General features: G+C 39.1%; 1 protein-coding gene and 1 long non-coding RNA gene across 2 annotated transcripts in view; both read left to right on the forward strand.

Annotated features, from left to right (window-relative positions):
• The window catches only part of ATP10A (ATPase phospholipid transporting 10A (putative)), a 110,338-nt gene that overhangs the window by 9,146 nt on the left and 81,934 nt on the right, over positions 1-19,258 (forward strand). The window lies entirely within an intron of this gene.
• Positions 301-19,150, forward strand: LOC136285413 (uncharacterized). Its single transcript, XR_010719452.1, has 4 exons — positions 301-365; positions 717-744; positions 18,184-18,297; positions 18,417-19,150. It is a non-coding gene; the product is annotated as an uncharacterized lncRNA (long non-coding RNA).

Consider the following 19,258-nt stretch of genomic DNA (forward strand, 5'->3'; position numbering starts at 1 on the left):
GGGTCTTTCCTAATGAAATTTGTAATATTCTTTCTGGAACATGAGGTGAGATTTATTTCACATGTCTTTTAGCTAAAAGGTACATGTCCAGTCTGACCAATTATCTACACTCATGCCAAAATCAGTGGAGAGCATTGAATGGTTTGGGGGAGGAAGGGGAAATCTTTCCAGCTTATTTGAGACACCTGCCTTAGGTAAGTTTGAATCAAGAGGTCCTTACCTCTCTCCAGTGATGATACAGGTGAAGCTGAACCAGATGGTTACTTAAACAGCTAAGTTCAGATGACATGAATCCCATTAGTTAACTTAAAGGGCATAAATTTTACTTCCTGTCAGTTTGCACTCCATATGATTTTTTGACTTGAGTAAGTAGCTTATTCTGCTCAATATACTTAATGCTTTATTTAAAAACTATTATTTGAGAGTCACAGATATGAGTACACTCACCTCTCAGGTGAAGGGGATAACCTAGTACCCACTGTTTAATCTTCTGCCACATTCTGCCTTCAGCAATAGCCATTAACTTATTGCTCATAGTCGTGAAATGTATTCTTATCATCTGTTGCAGTGTTGAGAAACAAGAGGTTAATTGTTTCCAACTAATAATTTTCTTCTCTGAATGACTGATTACATTTGCATTTCTGTGGAGTTTTCCAGACTGTCCACATAATGTAGGGAATCTTGATATTTTGAGGATCTCATTTGTTCTTTTGCAGCTTTTGGAGATGGGTGTTGAAACATAAGGTAAGAGGTTCCTCGTTCTTTCTTCTATTTGCCTGGATGAACCTAAATTTTAGGTCAACTGAAACCGCTTTGCGAGCTGTGTGTCTGAAATGCAGAGAGCAGTTGTGTGTTAGACATAATCATGGATGTTACAGGAATGAAAGTGGAGCTTCACTGTCAGGTGTCTCCTAAATATCAGATCGGGCTTCTGGGTTTTGCCCAGTAGGTTCAGATGTTCAGACTTGCAGGTGATACTGCTAGGTGACCAGGGATTGAATCAGAGGGATCAATGGCAAAATTATTCTGCTGATTTTCAATACTGCTGATTTACCTGTGGTTACCAATTTCTAGGCTGGAATTTTAGTGTCCATCCATATGGGGGCACAGGGTCTTGCAGATATTCCATATAACCGTATAAGAGGTGCAGCATCATAAGACATCATGCCACTGTTGGCTATCTTCAGAATCTTGAAATCTGTTCATCTAATTGCAGCATTTGACACTCTGCTCTTCCTGATCCTTTTAGGCCTAAATGTACTGAATCCTAACAGGTTTTTCTTACATATATCTCTCATTTATTTTCAGTGTAGTTCCCTGCATGTCTGCTTTTTGTGGATCCTGGCTGTGTGTGGAAGCTCTTCTTACTGTCAGATCCTGTGGGAGCTTTCTTAAATTCAGGCTCAACAGTAAAGGTATATCAGAGCCGAGCCAACCAATCAGTCTAGTAGCGCTGATGTTTAATCTGCTGCACCCATGTTCCAAGAGTCCAGTTTAAAGTCTGTAAATAGTCTTTCAGGGCCTGAACAATCCATGATGTATCTTCAGTTTGAGGAATACCACAGTGTACTCATATCTGCCAGCTCATGCCACAAAAATGTGTGAGACCAGTAAGAGCCATCTGCAAAGAGTATTGCAGTATAGGACCCCCAGACTGACAGTGTATCTCTGCATGAAGAGCTAACAAAGCTAGTGGATTTTTTTTTTTTTGTATTTACAAAGTGTTTGGTTCTTTATGTGGTTTTTATTTTGTTGGTTTTGTGTGTTTGTATTTGTTTTTTCTTCCAGTTAATAAAAAGGTAGAAATTCTCATTTAATACCCCAGTTTCAAAACTGTTCAAGAATCAGTCTGATATTTACCAATTTTACTAAAGATAAAACTAATGAGAAACCTTATGTCCTAAATACTTACCTCCTTTTAAACAGCAGTACTGAAAAATAATCTAGCCTGATTTATAGTGTTTTTGAAGCACAGACAGTCTCTAACTTTTAAAGCCTTTGCTCTGCATTTAAGTGTAAGATTTCTCTTAAATTCCCTATGGTTATTCTAAATTCAGTCCTCTTTGGAATGCAGGGAGCAGAAAAGGGGGAGAGTTCCTGAGTTTATTTTCAATGGCATTTGGTTTGGCTCGGAGGATTTTTATAATGCTAATTTGGTCCTTCCATATTAATTCATGTTCTTCCTCTGCTCCTAAATTGGAAACTTTCCATTTTATATCTGGCAGTCTTGTCCTCAGTTGTTTAACCTTTATGCTTTATCACTAGAAATAGCTGTTTTGTGCATGGAATCCAACCTCTTAGTCATAATAACATTCCCTTCAGCTGTCCTATCTGACAACTTCTAGAAAAGTTTTCAAGTTTGGGTGGTTTGTTTTGTTTTTTAACCACTGTTTGCATTTGCAGAAAGCATGCCTGAGTTGACGGTGCTGCACCCTACCAAAAAATTTTAAGCAAGAAAACTGCAAGGCATATTCTTTACCACTGGTAGGAAGTATTGAAAGACAACCAAATGTAGACACAGAAGTGGTAAAGATCTGTGATGCATCATCCCCACTGGTCGAGCAGTATTCAAATTTGATGCAAATCTGATTGCTGAGCATTTGGGAGCACAGTTCTTATTTTTCCAGTTACTGAACATACATCCCAGATGCCCAAGGCATCTTTGAGATGTGTCCTCACTGATGTCTAACTTCTTTCTGACCTGTTCTTATAACTCATGAGTTCCAATTAGATTCCACAGCATCTCGTTCCCCTGGGAGCACAGACAACAAGAAAATACAGTCTGTGAAGGAGAGGTTCCCAGTCAGTGTTTTCGGTAACTTTTATTACTGTGCTACAAACCTGTACATGGTTAATGGGAGCTCTAAGGTGGTATGCAATATACACCAGGTATTTAGAAAGCTTAGTCTTTGCATCTCTTTGCCCAAGTCTAACTCAAATAAGAGGCAAAACCCAGAAAAAGGGGTTTGTTTAGTTTTTTTAAGTGTCACTTCCTATGCAGTTGGTTACATGAATGCCAGTTCTTAAAACTCTCAGCTGTGAGAGGTGTGTTTATGCAGCACGCATTCAGCATGAATCACAGCTGTCCCAGCTGGCGTATCTCAAGACCCTCAGAGCCCCATGCAGAGGTGCTTGTGCTCTGGAAGCAGTTTGGGTCATTACTGCTGTCCTGTCTCTTAGCAAGGTTTGTCAGCTCAAACATGGCCAAGTTCACATGACTGACCATTTCTTTGTGTGGATGGGGCACAGCTGGTGGGGGCAACCTTGCACCCTCCTCTAATTTATTGTCCTTAAACTGATAAAACCCAGTAAGAAAAAAATGTTCAGTAAATGCATATACAAATTACATGACTGTGCTTAATTTGGGGGGGTTATTTCAGTTTAACTGTGACCAAATGGGGATAGTAAACCATGACTCTGGCAGTTAATGCAGCACGGTTTCCTTAATAACTTCGGATCAGAAAGTAAATTTTATGAAATAAAATCCTGTCAAACACTCCTTTTTTTTAAAGACACATACAGGTGAGTGTGATTTTCCACATCAGCACATATCAAATTATCAGGAGACTGATGATTAAGGGTTGTGAAGCAAAAGAAACAAGCTGGATTTAAGCTTAAGATATTCAAGGGAAGCAGATGTAAGCAAGTGCTACTGCAAGTTGTTATCCTTGTATCATATTTCTGCCATCTGAATTCATTTTTACTGAGAACTTAAGTGAAAAAGCTGCTATTGAATTCTTAGGAAGGGAGCAGAACATTCTTAGGAATTTTACAAAGCTTCAAAAAAGCCTGTGTGTGTTACAGCAGCGTAGGCAGTTCATGTTCCAGAGTAAGTTTACCCTGCAAGAAGCCTGCCGGAGAACTCTATTTGAGCCATGAGTTTTCACCTGGCTTTCAGAAATGAAACACTTTTTGCAAGTCAGACCTTCCTTATGATTTACAGGATCACCTCCCATGCCTTAAACATCACTGGCTTTCACACTTGACGTGTGCATCTGCCTCTGTTGTAAGGGCAGTCCCTGGTCATTTGTGTGGGGAACTCAGAGGCAGCTTCATTCCACTGCAGGGTGTGTATGGGTGCTGCAGCAGGCTGCTGTGCTGGTGTGGGCACAACCCTGCACAGAATACCTCTGATGAGCATCTCTGAGCTGCTCGGTGAGCATTGACATCCTGCGTGAGCCACGTCACGCCTTGGCACAGTCACACTGCTTGGAGAGGAAAACTCGCTGTACAGCACTTGGTTCAAAAGTCTCCAACTTGAGTTTGAAGATTATTTTGCATCTCAGAAGACTCTCCGAGTCTGGTTTACATACTCCAATCAAGAAGAAATACTGAGATTACAATGTTTACAGCTGTATATGGCACCATGAAATCAACAGTCCTTGGACTGAGAAAGTATTAAAAACATGATTGCGAGTTTAATAAGTCTTTAAATGGATATAAACAGAGTCATAGCTGTTTCTTTGCAAGGAAGCAGAGGGTGTTTTGTAAACATGAGTCAGGTTCTTTACAACAGGGTAGGTACAAGAGAAAATGGCCAGGGTGACAGTTTTGCTGTCTTGTCAAGAGAAGCTGTGGCTTCACACATAGCAAGTTAGCAGTTTGTATGCTGGGACAGCTGTCTTTTTGCAGAGCTGTGCTGTATCAAGAAATCTCTGAGCAATAGACAGCAAACAGCCACTTTTGGGGAGCCATGATAAAATAGCAGAGGTAGGTCTTTTTCTGCAGGCCTTCAGAGTCCTGTGCTGAAATAACCAGCGTTTTCATGGTACTGAAATTAGGGAACACACAATAGCCAAGAAATTGGAAATCCAGTATTTTTGTCATGTCCTGGGATTATTCTTTGGCCAGCTCAGACTTTTGGTCCTGGTTTTACATTTCCAAGAGGGGCACTTCTGAACTTGTGTTTTGAACTCTCTTGGCACAGAGAGGGCTGATGGTTAACAAAGAAATCAGTCTGCAAGGGTGGTACAGGCAGTCCTTAATTCAACCTGCTAGGAGAAGGAAGAATAGAGCTAAGCTTCGTGCAACAGTAGCACTGACTCTGTCTCCTGTTTCAAGTTATTAAAATAACACTAGAGTGGTTTTTTAAAAGGCATTTTCCTAAATGCTTTCTAATGCCCATGACAATTTTAGATGCTGAGAAGTAAATATTTTTTGCTACTAGCAGATTTGTTTTGTTTTGTTTTTCCTCCACTTGGCAAGTACTGGTATTTGAGGGGTTTTGTATTTTGTTTTGGTTATTCTTCTACAGTATTTAGGATGAAATAGAAATTAGCTTTGCTACCAACACCTTGCAGATACACACGCACAAAATACTTGAACTTGACAAAACAAGTTATTTTTTGCATCAGAATTCTTGCGTTTATTTTCTGCTTGCATGTTTTCACAAACAGAAGACTTCTTCCCAGCTGCTGTGGAGAAAACATTGTGTCTGCAAGATCAAAAAACCAGTGGCTTTTTAGTTAGTACTGTAGAGATCAGCTGTGGAAGTTGAAGAAAAATAAGCAAAATTTGATTATTACAAGGGCACTTAAGAATGATGTTAAGCTGAAAAATAAGGAAAAGACAAATGTGGTTCCAGCCTCTAATATATATCAGTAAAATTAATTCTTAGTGCTTTCTAACTGGGTCTTGAAAGGAGCCATAGAAGTAAACTTGGGCTCTGGGGTTTTGATTCACATCCAACCCTTGATTTCTTTTTTGATGGACACTTTACTATATCATGACAAACTAATTTCACCTCACAAGCACATGAACTCTCCTTGCAGCAAGGTGGGAGTGTCACCTGTATGCGAAAATCAGCAGTCCCAAGGCAAGTATCATCCCCCCAAGTCAGAGCCTCAAGGGCATCAGTGAGTGAAGATGTGCTTACTGTTTTCTTCCTGTTAAGTAACCCATTTGTGCAAGAGATGTGTTCCCTCCTGCCCCTTTTTTCCTTTTCTTGTTTGGTCTAGTGTCTTGCTGAAGTGCTGAAAGGATTTGGCAGTAGTTTTGGGAAAGAGGACAGTGTTGAATCTTAAAGACACTTACAGGGAGTCACCAGGTCTTCAAAAGGCAAGTTGCATGACCTTTTCTGTGTGTCAAAGTCACAGTCCTCAAAATGGCAAAATTTTGGTTTTTTTCATAGTTTTTGCCATTTGAGCCAGGACTTTTAAAAGAGGTCTTTGTTGTGATTTGATTCCCCTCAAAGCTGAATGGGAGTTAAGTGTTTTGATTTTCTCATTTCAGCAATATTCAAATCAGCTATCTTACGTGAAAATGTCTAATTTTTTTTTCTTGGATTTTTGTGTTATTAATGATCTAATTTTACAATCTTTTCAAATGAAGTAGCAAATAGATTATGGGAAAATTACAGTTTCAGTTAAAAGAAATCTATATCTACCATCTGTAAGGGCCAGATGAGTCCCAACACTACTGTGGTAAATGGATTATCATTACTGTACTTCTCCCACAATCCTTAGGGAAACTGAAATAAAAAATTTAAAAGGGCATTGTCAGGCACCCCAGAATTAAAAGTGGGCATTTAGTTAAGACAAAGCAAAACATTTGGAGGTGCCATGTGCAGAAATAACTACTTCAGAAATGCCTCTTCACTGAAGAAATGTTACTGCACAATAAGTTGCCAGCTGGTTGAGATGGAACGCTTTGGAAGTAGAGGTGCAATTCAGAATAAAAATGTATGTACAGTAACAAATTATAGGCAGAGAGAATATTTCAAGTTCTCCATCATGTTCCTTAGCTACAAATAATCCCGTGAAATATTTGTTCCAAAGGTCAAATAAAAAAAGACTTCAAAGCAAAAAGGGTAATACTGAAACTATCTCTAGAAAGTTTATTCTGAAAATATTTCAGGAGCTGAGAAACTTTTCTCATGCAGTAGTCTTACAGGTTTTAACTCTAGGTAGCGAGGAGGTCTGCAAACACTTGGGCATGAGGATCACTTATGTCATGAGACTGAAAACAAGGGGGTGTGGTTTTGGAAGACTTGTTTGAAGAAGATGCTGGTAAGTGAGGGAAATGTTATACCAAATTCAGTGTTCACTTACCTTCCCTAGGGTTGGATTATGCAACAGTTTTAAACCCAAAGATTAGATTGGATTTTAGGAAGAGGTTCTTTAAGGATGGTGAGGCAGTGGAACAGGTTGCCCAGAGAAGCTGTGGTTGCCCTATCCCTGGAAGTATTCAAGGCCAGGTCAGATTGGGCTTTGAGCAACCTAGTTCAGTTGAAGACATCCCTGCCCATGGCTGACTAGAGAGAGGTTGTTTATACAGTTGAAATTTCTTGTTGTTCTCTGAAAGCATCTAGATCAACATGAGATTTTTCTTCCAAGTCTTAAGCTATTTGGATATTAAGAATCCCGTCCTACTAAACTCATAGTCCCCACACACTATTCTGAGCAAAAAGATCAGCATCTCCAGAAAGCTGCTGGTCCTGTGCATCTTCTGCTAAGAAGAATCACCCACCAAAGGTGCCCTCCCCCTCCTGCTATGGAGACAAGCAAGTAGGGCAGATGAGCTCCTTCACATCTGGACAATTTGCATAAGGTGGAATGAAAACTTTATGTCACCAGCAGGGTAGATGTGGGTGTCTTTATATAGGACAGGCTTTATACTGATGATGAGAATATTGAATCATACTAACAGACCCATGGGATGTTTGTTGTAAATATCAAACTTTGTTACCAGTTTTAACCTAAATACTAGCAAGTTTTAGGCCTAATTAGTGGTGTCCTATTCATTTATACAGGCTGGGATGTGCAGGTCTTCTCAAGTAGCTGCAAGTATCAGGTGCTTTTTAGTACTAAATCCTTGTACTGCTCCATTATAAGTCAATTTTTTTCAAAACTGCTGTTTTTTGTTACTGCACCTACCATTTTTCTGGCAGTTGTCATGCTTTATTTTTCACTGGAGACACCTTACTTTTCCCATCAAGTGTGATTGAAGCTAGCAAACCAAGCAGCAAGTCCACACCCAGCCTGCATCAGCCTGGGGCCAAGAGAGCCCTCCAATGTCAACCTCATTTTACTAGTGGATGGAGCCTTTCTGCCTGTGTAGCTCTGCCACCATTCTCACGGAAGAAACACAGGCTTTCAAAAGCTGTGAGCATATCTGAGTCCTACCATGCCTAGAGAAGGGCTTTGGACTGTAGCAGTGCAGGTGTAGAAGTACTCGAATGCTGGGACTCAGCAGAGTTAGAGTCTATTTCCTTTTCCCAGCTCTGACAGTTGGCCTGTGAGCTCTTGGACATCTCCTGAAATGCACCTAGCAGTAATTTTCCACCTGCATCTACACAAATCCCAGGAGATGCGGGAGGCATTACGCATAGGTTCCGTGAAAAACAAAAACAAGCTTATTATCAGTAGACTTAAAGTGCTGGATTTGTACTTCACGAGAAAAATGCTTGTGCATAAAAAATAAGAGAAATCACAAAAACCTCTGCTATCGCTTATGCCAAGTAAGAGGGCAAATTTCGTGCTGTGTTGTGTTTGGGACTGCAACTGCTTCCAGTGTGGGGGCTGAGCACTGCAAAGACTATGATACAGTCGCCTTATTTGATCCTATCCAGTTCAGCTATTTTGATTTATCTCAGCTAAGTTGCTGCCCCAGCACCCTTTTGCGCAATTTTGGAACACTGAAAATATAACAAGTGGATAGAATCTAATTTAGGGCATTCTACTGGAAAAAAAAAAAACAAAACCCTGTACCAAATCATTCTGTTATCACATCTTCTGCTGTCATGCCATTGTTTATTTCCTGATAGGGCAGTGTTGAACAAAAGAGGATTTTGGTGTTTCTTCGGGTTGAGAAGCTGTAAGTTTATTCTATAAGTGCAACCTAAGCTGACTTGCACATTTTCTTTAAGGAGGGCTGTGTAGCATGCCTCAAATGGAGACATCTTTACTCAGCAGGTAAGGGTGATGAGTTAAGCCTCTTTACTCCAGAGAGTACTTAGTTGTTCTCTCCTGGGAGAAAAAAAAATTGCCAAACAAACAAATAAACAGAAAATGGAAGTGTTCCAACTATCTGTAGAAGTTTTGTTTTCACACTGTGCTTCAATCTCATTACAATTTTTGAGGAGTAATATTGGTAGTCAGAGATTCCTCGGATGGGAAGTGATTAGAGTGTGAATTGCTGTAGAAAAGCACTATTTCCAGTAATAACACAGCAGGTGTTTTGAAAGAAAGCTGCTTTAACCTTTCACATTGCAGAGGCATCCCAGTAATTCTAAAAATCACAATCAACAAATGCCTAATTTCACTACTGCTTTCCTAATGAAGAGGGAAAATGGTGTAAGGAATCTGAATTTTGAAGGACATTCTCCTATGAATTAGCAGTTTCCTATTTCTGATCTCTTACTAGAAATAGTCATTTACATGCAGTTTCAAGACCTCCGTGCTGAAGCATAGCATGTTGCTAGCATTGATGTTCACGCCAGGTACAAAAACCTATGCTTTGATCAAAGCCAAAAGAATATAAAGGCAGTGCACCATGGAAAACAGATTACAGTTAGTGATAGCAAGATACTTGTTGTCTGATAATTGTGTTGGCTTCAAGACACAGGATTCAACTTTTGAAAAAGATTTCTGCATCATTTGCTGTTTGATGCAGAAAATTTTGTCTTAAAGATTACAAGTGAATGCAAATCCTTTTGAGATCATCCTAATGGTGCAATGAAAAACTTGCACATTGTTTTCTGTCTGAACATTGTTTAGAACCAATGTACCTTGTTCTTCCCTTGCCTCATCACCTCCCTCAGAAAGTCTTGTGCTGAGCAGTTCTTAAGAAGTTTTGATCAAGTAAATTCTTGTCCTTAATTAATTAATTGAATTGTCCTGTGGGACAGAAACTTGGCATTATCCTCATTATGCACAAGGTCAAGGTGTGGTTAGATTTTCCTCCTACATAGCTGCATATTATCTGTTGAGATTGCAAAGTTCTTCATTTAACTGTTAATCTATTCTTGACAACCCAAGTTATGAATAGTACCAAAAAAATCTAGAGGCTTGTCCTGCTTGGACTGAATAGCACAAGTCTCAGTATTCCTAATGGATGCAGGATTAGTTTCCTCTTTTTGCATTGTAAAATTGTAAGCATCAGAAGTAATGCAAACAGTTAAATTATTCTATTTGTCATGTTTGAAGACCACAGATTACACATTACTTTGCACATGTTCTGTTTTTCACTAGTATATTTTGCTAATAGCCAGTCATCTATTAATGGTAGGGGAAAACTTGCAGTGTCAGACATTGTGCACGATATTCTGAGCACATTCCCACCCATCCTAGGATAAGAGCATAGGGGTTAGTTCAGAGACTTTTGCTTGACAGAAGTCTGAATGCAGCAGAGATCTGGTCCAAAGCACACAGAAATCACTGTTAAAAACCTCAGTGACATCAGTGAGTTTGGAATAAAGCACTGGAATTTCCTGAAAGGAAAATAAATCGCAAATATTTCTAATTGTAAGTAAGTTTAAAGCAGACCACTTTGTTCTTCAAAATCACTTTTAAGGAGCTGCTAGAGACCAAGAACATGTATAATTTGATTAGTTTGATGTCTAGGATATTTTTTTCCTGCTTACTCTTCTTAGTTGATAGAAAAGAAAAAATTCTCTTACAAGCTTACCCCTGATTGATCACAGATAAATTAAAGAGCTTTGATGTGGCCAGCAAAGCATACTTACTGATCTAATAACAAATACAAATGTTTTTGGAAAAAAAGCTCTTGGGCGTATACTGAAATTACATGTTTGTTTTTCTCCCCTCTTTTGAATAATAAAAAATTAGACCTTTTTTTTTTTTTTTTTTTTAGGAATGTTTCCTCAAGCTGATTGTTCTGCTTCAACTATGCACACACTCTATAGCAGAAAGGATAAACAAGTACAGCTTTGTACTTGTTCCAGAACAACAAAACTTATATTCAGAACTGTTTTCATAAAAGCCACTGAGAGCTTAACCTGTCTTAGGTTGCTCTAGCTTGGCTTTTCTTGTATGTAAGGCTTTCTGATACCAGGCCTATTTGCCCCTATAGGTCCCAGTTTTAGGGAAGAATATATAGAGATTAGTAAATTCTCTTGTTTGGCCTAAACTTCAAGGGTAAGTGATCAAATTTACATTCCTCAGGTTTTTGTTAGGCTTTGTTCTGTAGAGGGAGGAGTTGTGAATTGCAGCAATGCCTGGTGATAAGCTCCTGTGTATTCTTTTAGCTGAGCATTTTAAAACTGCTGGTGCCCAGCATATTGGAAAATAAGGTACTGGAAAGACTTAGGTGTCAATGCATTACTGAGCTCAGTAAGGACGAGAACTTGCCTGCCAGTAGAAGCCCAGGGCTGTCTGAGGTTCACTATTATGTCAGGGTCTTCATTTTCAGAAACTGTTACTGTGGGGCTGAGATGAACATGTCATGTCATGCGGCTCATGACACCCTGTCCATGCTATCTGTCAAATAACCTTCTTCATGAGTGCAACACACTCTGCCTTGAAGTGCCTGTGCACCCACTGCTAGGAGGAGGGGGCCTCCTGTACCATTCCCCAGTCTCAGAATCTTTCCAGCCTTAGTTTTTTCATGGACACTCTATGCTTACTTGATCTTCTCCAAGGATTTAGCCCCTCTTGGTTAAACACCCATTCTCTTCCTCTCAAGTTTGCTCTGATGGGAGTAATCGAGCAACTCCCTTGGCTTCCCTTTGTTCCCCAAGAAAAACATAGTTAGTGGAAAATAAATGTTTCTTTGGTTTACTTTTAGATCATTTTAAAAGGTCAAAATGAAACTAGAAGCTTTCTAATGAACACAAAATGATCGCTAAAAATCTTGAAGTTGTTCTTCCTTCTGGTTGAAGGCCAGGTTCATTCAAGTACGAGTTGGATGGGGCCCTGAGCAACCTGATTTAATGAATGGCACCCCTGCCCATGGCAGGGGGCTTGGAACTAGATGATCTTTAAGGTGCCTTCCAACCCAAATCATTTTCTGATTCTGTGAGGAACTAAAATCATTAGGGAACAGCAATTTGAAACAAAAATTGTTGTAAACCAGAAAAGCATCCAACTTGTGAAAATGACAATTTATCTGCCATCAGGCATCTTTAAGGCTCACAGCATACTCTGAAATAGCCTTTTCTTGAATTTTTCCTTCTAAGATAATCACTGTTTTTCTTCTCTAGTAATTTCATGCCTCTTCTCTGGACTCTCTAATGCTAGTTTTTTGCTGACTGCCTTTCTCCCCCTATCCCCTGAGCCCTGTGTATATACAGCAGGGCCTTCTACCCTCAAAATATTGCTTCTCTACCTGTCTTTGACACAACAGCTTTTGGAGCACTGGACTTTGGAAGGATAGGGCCTCTCTAATATTCAATTTCTAGTAAATTATCAGCTGTTTTTGAAAATGCAAACTTCAGCTTTCCAGTGTTTAAATTCCATTTGGAGAATCTTGGGTTTAATTTGATCCATTTTTCATTTTTGTTGGGGAAATAACTTATCTGTGTGCTGAATGAACAGTGGCTGGTTTGAAAACTAGATGCCCAAGTGGGGTTTTTTGTTATTTTGGTGTTCTTTTTTTTTCATCCCCTGAAGCCATCTAGTTAATTTCTGTTGTGGCTGACTCCAGAGCTCCTAATGAAAACCAGAAAAGAGTGAAGTTTTTTGGGAGACACAGAAGCCTAATATTAGTTTGGGAGGAGTAAATATTTATCCAGGCAGAAAGGGATGACTTATTTTAAGACTGACCTAATTTATTATTTAGGAAAACTACCTTTCTGTATCCATCCTGCAGCCAAGAATTGTCTTTTTTTTTATTTTATTTTTTTTTTATTTCCTAGGGAATATTTTACTTTAAGAAATGAACCACACAACCCAGAATGTACTGGCAGGGGCAGTCTCCCAAAATGGAACTACTCATTAAACTCATTTATCCTCCTAGCAGAGCATAGTGTGTTGTGAGTGTGTTGCAGTGCATTAGGGGCAAAGCTGGATCACTGAAAGGTCACAGCTCTCAAAGCCTATAGCTGTAGTGGAAGTCACTCTGGTCACTCTGGTCAGGGTTGGGGTTGTACTGACAGTTTCAGAGATGCTTGTCCATGACAGACATCCTCATTTAGAGATTCTGTTCAACACCTCATTTTGAGCTCTGTGCCAAGTAAATCTCCAGAAAAATAAGTCTTGGAGAACATGGTGGGGTCAGGGAGGTTGTTTTTGTTTTCCTCATGTCAAATTCAGTTAAGGTAAAATACTAGACGTGGGAGGGTGTCATAAACATGGTAGAGTTTCTTATTTGAGGCTGATTGTTTGGGTTTGTTTTAGAGTTTTTTAAAATCCTGTGCAGACTAGTAACAACAAGGAGCACTCCATATTTGCTGCTAGTAATTGAGGTGTTGGATAGTTTGTGGTCCTAGCTCTGTGGGCAGTGGACTGGCCACCACAATTACTGGAAACTGTGATGCTTTCTCAAGCGAAAAGGCTTGCATGGGATCGAAGAAAGAATTGCTTGCCTCCAGCAAAAACATCCTCTGTGACATAAAGCAGGGGACAGCAGTGTGGTTACACATCCTGTTCTAGTTGCAGCTGAGCACTGCAGATCTGGTTGCCCCCAGGACCCCCTTCCACTCCCTCAGCTGCTCAATTTAGCTGATCTTAAGGTCTCTTCCTAGCATAGTTCAATCAAAATGATCCAGAAGAACTCCAGCACTTCTAATAGTGGGATTATTTTTATTTCTAACTGACCTGACCTAAGAAGCAGCAGTTGTTCCAATAAATGCAGTGATGATCAGTCACATCTTACAGGAAGGCAGTGGTGAGCTGTCTGCAGTGAGCTGCAGAGTGTAACCATTCAACTTGCTGCAGCTGTACTCAGAGCAGGCACGTATTTCTAAAGCAGCACAAGGCAAACATGAAGTTCCACTGCCTCTGTTGTGCTAGTGCTTGGGATGAGCCATGGGGCTATCCAGCTTTCCCCTTTCTCAAGCATGAATAAAGGTAGGTTTCTATCAATACGTGTGGGTGTTGTGCTGCTTGGGCACAATAGCACTCCTGGTCTAGTAGCCCCAGTGTGGCAGTTTATATTTGTGTATTTGCTGCCCAGATGCAGCAGATGGTCTTCTGAATGGATTTTCATTGTTTTGCTCTGTGTGTGCCTCTTTGTACCACGCTTAAAATGCTTTCCCTCTTTCACTTGACAGCTCCCAGTATTTTTAAGGTTGTCACACCTCTGCAAATTATTTGAATACACTGTGCAACATTCTTAGTTATTTTTATATTTCCTAATAAAGATCTTTCCATGTTTGTGTTCTCTGAACTCTGCCCAGATTCTCATCCCTTTCATTCCAGGGACTGCTGAGGTCCCTGGCAATATTTCAAGCTGCAGAGCAGTCAGAGGAATAGAAATCCCTGTTATGATGGAATAACCTCTGTGTTTAGCAACAAATCATGCTGACCTTCAACTGCTGTTTAAAGGTAGCATTGCCATGCACATCCTCATCTTGTGTGAGTGGGACTTGTGCTTTGGTATGTTCTTATATCCTAATCTCTGTGTCATCTACATGACCAGCAGATTCCCCACGTGGCCTGCAAGTCCATGCTTATGTGTTGTATTTAGGAGCTTATTTAATTTCTCCTTCATATGCATAATTTTCAGAGGGTTTTCAGGAGAGGGATTCTTCAGAGTTTATTAAAGTGATAGGAAGTCTTGGACTTTAACCTGAGCATCTTGCATCTTTCTGCAAGCACTATATTAAGAACCCCTCTCTGAAATGAGAGAGCTGAAATGAGAGACCTATCTTAAAACCAGACTCAATACAGCTTAGTGCTAATAAAACCATCAGTTTAATTTAACATGGCTATGCCTGTGTAATACGGCAGATAGAAGATAACTTACCTCAGTAGGTCCTGTACTTTGTATTTGATGGGTCTAGTTTACCATGATGCATGCACTGCCTACAGATCATTAGCTTTAATGGTGGCTAAAACTGGAGTTAGCAAGCATTCCTCTGTGACTCTCTCTCTTTCTACTGCATATGCTGTCGTTTATTATTAACCTGTGGCAACAGCTCTTCCAGGAATTTATAAGCCATATTGCACTGCTCTTTTCACGTGATGCTATTAAAAAGTAACATTTTCAGAAAGCTTTTGTGAAATACTATATTGATGACAGCACTTAGTCAGACTTCTATGTGCTGTCTTTTCTTTTTGTATTTTTAAGCTTTTGGAAATGCAGTCACATTTAGAATTACATCCTTGTAGGTGTATTTCTGCAGTTGTTTAATGCTGGAGAGGTCAGCCAAAAATCTGAAGTTGTCATCAGTGAGAATTTTGACATGAAACTCTGTGAGAAGTCTGTGATTCTTTTGATGTTGTTATTCATTCTGACATTTAGTGTATTTATTCATGTGTTATACCATCACCCTAAAAACATGATTGCAAGTTTTGAAACTCATAGTACCCAGGTCTTTTTTAAACTAAAAAAAACCCCAACCAAACCCAAAATTAAAAAAGTGAAGATTTTGAGTGTGTCTGTATACTCTATTACTGAAAACAAAATCTAGACTCACATCTCTCATCATGTCACTTCAGTTAACACATCACTTTGACCACCATAATAGTTCACCTCTTTACATAAACTCCAGTTTCTCAGAGACTTGCAACAAAAATTTTTTAAGTTAAAAATTGGCCAGACACTATCAAATAATAATCAGTACAATACATTCAGTAATTTTGTTCACAGGGATTTATTAGTCTAATCAAAGATAGACATGGTAACCTTACTAAGTAATCTACTCTAGGCTCAGAGTTGAATGAGACGTTAACAGTTAAAATACTCACAGTCTGCAGACAATTACATCTTTTCTCATTTTTCCACTAAGCTATTAAAAAAATAGCATATGATTCTGCTTGAAGAAAGGATTGAATATCTGTGTATAAAAAGGGCCATAGGTTTTTAGTGTAAAGAAATCAGAGAATTTACCTTCATAGATTGTAGATATTATTATTAAACTTGAGCTAATTTCTTAGATTTGGTCAAAGTAATTGATTAACCTCAGGGGAACACCTTTTTGTATTTTCTGAGCCATGCGCAATAGGTTTTATTAGACTAGGAATAATAGATCTAGTGATACTTAGAGATGGTATTTCATTCCCTATTGAAATAGAGACATTCTGTCTATCAGGAAGCCTTTAAGACAAGTTTCCATTAAAAGCAAAATGACAGCAAGATCATTAAAATGTCCCAGTTTATTCTGGACAGGGAGATCTGCCACCTGAGGAGAATATGCAAACCTACTTATGCAGATTTGTTTAAAGTAAGATTACATTATTTTAAAATACTTCGTTCCAGTGTTGTATGATCTGGCAACTCTGATTGTTTTCTACTATTTCATGTATTTCCTGGTTTTAGAAAACAAGGTGTCATCTTTGTTCATTTTCTCTGGATTTCAGATGATGATGGTTTTAGCCTTGTGCCAAACACAACTTGTTTTGGTTTAGGCTGAGCAGTCAGTTCTAACCACAGTCTGTCACTACTTTGACACTTCTGTAGCTGGTGGATGCTGGAATTTTGCTAAGGCTCTCTCAGATTTAGTGCTTTGCTGGACAGATTCACAGTCTGTGACAAATATAAGACTGCCTGAGTCCCACACCCATATTTAAAACCTTTCTTTCTTAAGCAGTTGAAGTGCATGCTAGCTCAAATAAATTATCACAATACAAACAGGTTTTGCGGTCCCGTCTGGGCTTGTGTGGCTTGAAATGTCTTGTAATGCTTTGCTGGGGAATTATTGAGTCCAGCCTGAGTGCAAGGTACCTGAGTCCAGCTGTATACTGGATAACTTTCTGGGTAACTGTCAGCTGATAGAGAGCTCTGCTGAGCTCAGCATTGAAGTTTGAGGTAGATAAGCTGAGTGCAGTTCATTCACTCCACTGCAAGGTTAAATCATTTGAGGTTTTCTAACTCAAAGATAGCTATCAGTATGTCCATGTGAAAAATATTTTCAAAAAAAATGGGATCCTGCTGGATTCCTTCTTTCCCATATGCTGCCATGATTTACTTACATTTCTGTTAAGGATTGAAGGAGACATGCAGGCTACTGCATTTGGGCTGAGCAGGAAAAATACAGCTTCATCTTGGTTTTGATTGCAGGATTCTTTATTAAAAAATCATTCTAGTAAGAAATAGTCTACTAATAAACCATATTAATTATAAAATCCCAATCTATGGATTATGTCTTTTTACTTCTATCCTTTGGTATGACTTTGTAGTCTCATCATCCTCAGTTTCCAAACTGATTAACAATACATTCAAATTCATTCTAAATCAAAGCAGGAAAAATGGATCTATGAATTTTCTGTAATGTTTCCCAGTTGAACTGATGTGGAAGTAAAGTGTGATTGATAACAAAGTGTAATAGGATTTATTGTACATATTTGGCATACACAAATATTTCTGTCTCCTTTACTTTTATATATCATTAAATGTACAGAACTAAAGATGCTTTACCAAGTCAACTAAGGCTGGCTGTGAAAGACAGAAGTAGAGAAATCTCTTTTACTTTCCTGTGTTTCTTGGGAGTAACTGAGCAAGTCTCTCTGCTCTGAGGTGGATCTTTGCAACATTGACATTAAAGTACATTTTGCTTTAGCCTCTCTCTCTAAACTAGTATGCTCTGTATATGAAACTGAATGTGAATAGTCCATTGCGATTATCTTTTATGTCTTCTGTCACCTTGGATGAAAGTCACTTCAAAAGTGCAGCCCTCAATATATATTCAGCATGTAAATATATTTCACCGTCTACATCTCCAAAGACCATTGTGGCCCACAAACTGGTAGGGTCTCAAAAACTAACAGCAGATCCAGGACAGAGCTGCACAGTTTGCAGGCTTAGCAATAAAGCTCTGAAGTCCCCAGCAAAAGTAGAGTCACAGATACAATATTTTCTTACTAACCAGCCTTAGTTTCTCCCCACTGTCAAAATGGACTAAATTTTTCCTAACCCAGAACTTCTGTGATCTTGCTTAAGTTAAATGATTTCCTTAATAAGCCTTCCTCTATGTTTTCAAGTGGCCAGTAGTTCCCTTTCTCTGCTTTTAACCTTCTTTACACTTTCCGCCATGTATGCCTCGCACTTTTCTCTTCTGTGCGTGTCTCATGTACCTCTTCCTAATTCTCATACACTTCTCATTTCTCTTTTCCCATCTAGCAGACTCTTCTGCTGTCTGTCTCTTCGTCAGTATGTGAGAGATATGTGTAAAATCAGAGTTCTCCTAGAAGGATATCCATCTGTCCTGGAAGGGATCTGCTTATTGATGCAAAGATGGTAAGAAAGGAGAGAAATTCTTCATTCTTCTTAGTCAAGGGCTAAATGTAGGGTTAGAAGCCCTCTTTTAGTCTGAATTGAAAAGTAGTTACATTTTAACTGCTGGTTTGATTCCACAGGTACCTTTCCCGAATGTGGCTTCTTTGCGCAAAGTATTGAATGGAGTTTCTTGCAGGACTCCCATTTGATGCTACCTCAGACTAAACCTGCAATACAAACAATGATCTGATCTTCTCTAGTGGGTTGCTAGCTGCAGTGAAGCAGCATATGGGCAGTAGCAAAGGCTGTAAAACCTGTTGGCTAGAGAATGCCTCCCTTTCTAATAGTCCATTTGATAGTCTCCAGAATCTAAATATTCCTGTCATTAATATGTTCTAACGAACTGTATGTTAGAAATTTATATGTATGTGACAAGCCCTTTAACCTTTCAGAACTCAGAAGTTTGCTTTTGTTTTTAGATTTATCAGGTCGGATTTTTTGAAGCATGCTCTGTAGTCACAGGAGGAATTTAGAGCTGCCTACAGCATTTTCCACCCGGATTAAGATCACGTCACTATTTCTGCTGTGTCTTGTTTGAAAAGATGAAGGAAAAATTACGTTTTGTATGTAGAGTTCTCAAACAAGGTTTTGGGCCAACCAATTTTTTTTCCTCATCTTAAACAAAAAATGACTAAAGATTCTTTCAAGTGCTTTGTAAAACATTCTGCCTTTTTTATGCAGAATAAATGAATATAAGTCCAAAAATGTCAAGGAAACACACTTGTTTTGATTACATTAAAAAATTTAGACAGCTTAACCCTGAAGAATTTATACATCTTTCTCTTCCCATACTCTTGCTCTGATGTCACAGCTTACATGTAAGTCAGGGGTTTCTGAAAGTGCCAGTGGTGTATGGCTTTTGTCTCCATAAACAAAGATGTAGGCAGCACACAAGCCAGTAGCATGCTGACAGGGTGACCTG

This window comes from Chamaea fasciata, unplaced genomic scaffold, assembly GCF_029207755.1.
Source record: "Chamaea fasciata isolate MVZ Bird 193981 ecotype frontalis unplaced genomic scaffold, bChaFas1.0.hap1 SCAF_2, whole genome shotgun sequence".
NCBI lineage: Eukaryota > Metazoa > Chordata > Aves > Passeriformes > Sylviidae > Chamaea > Chamaea fasciata.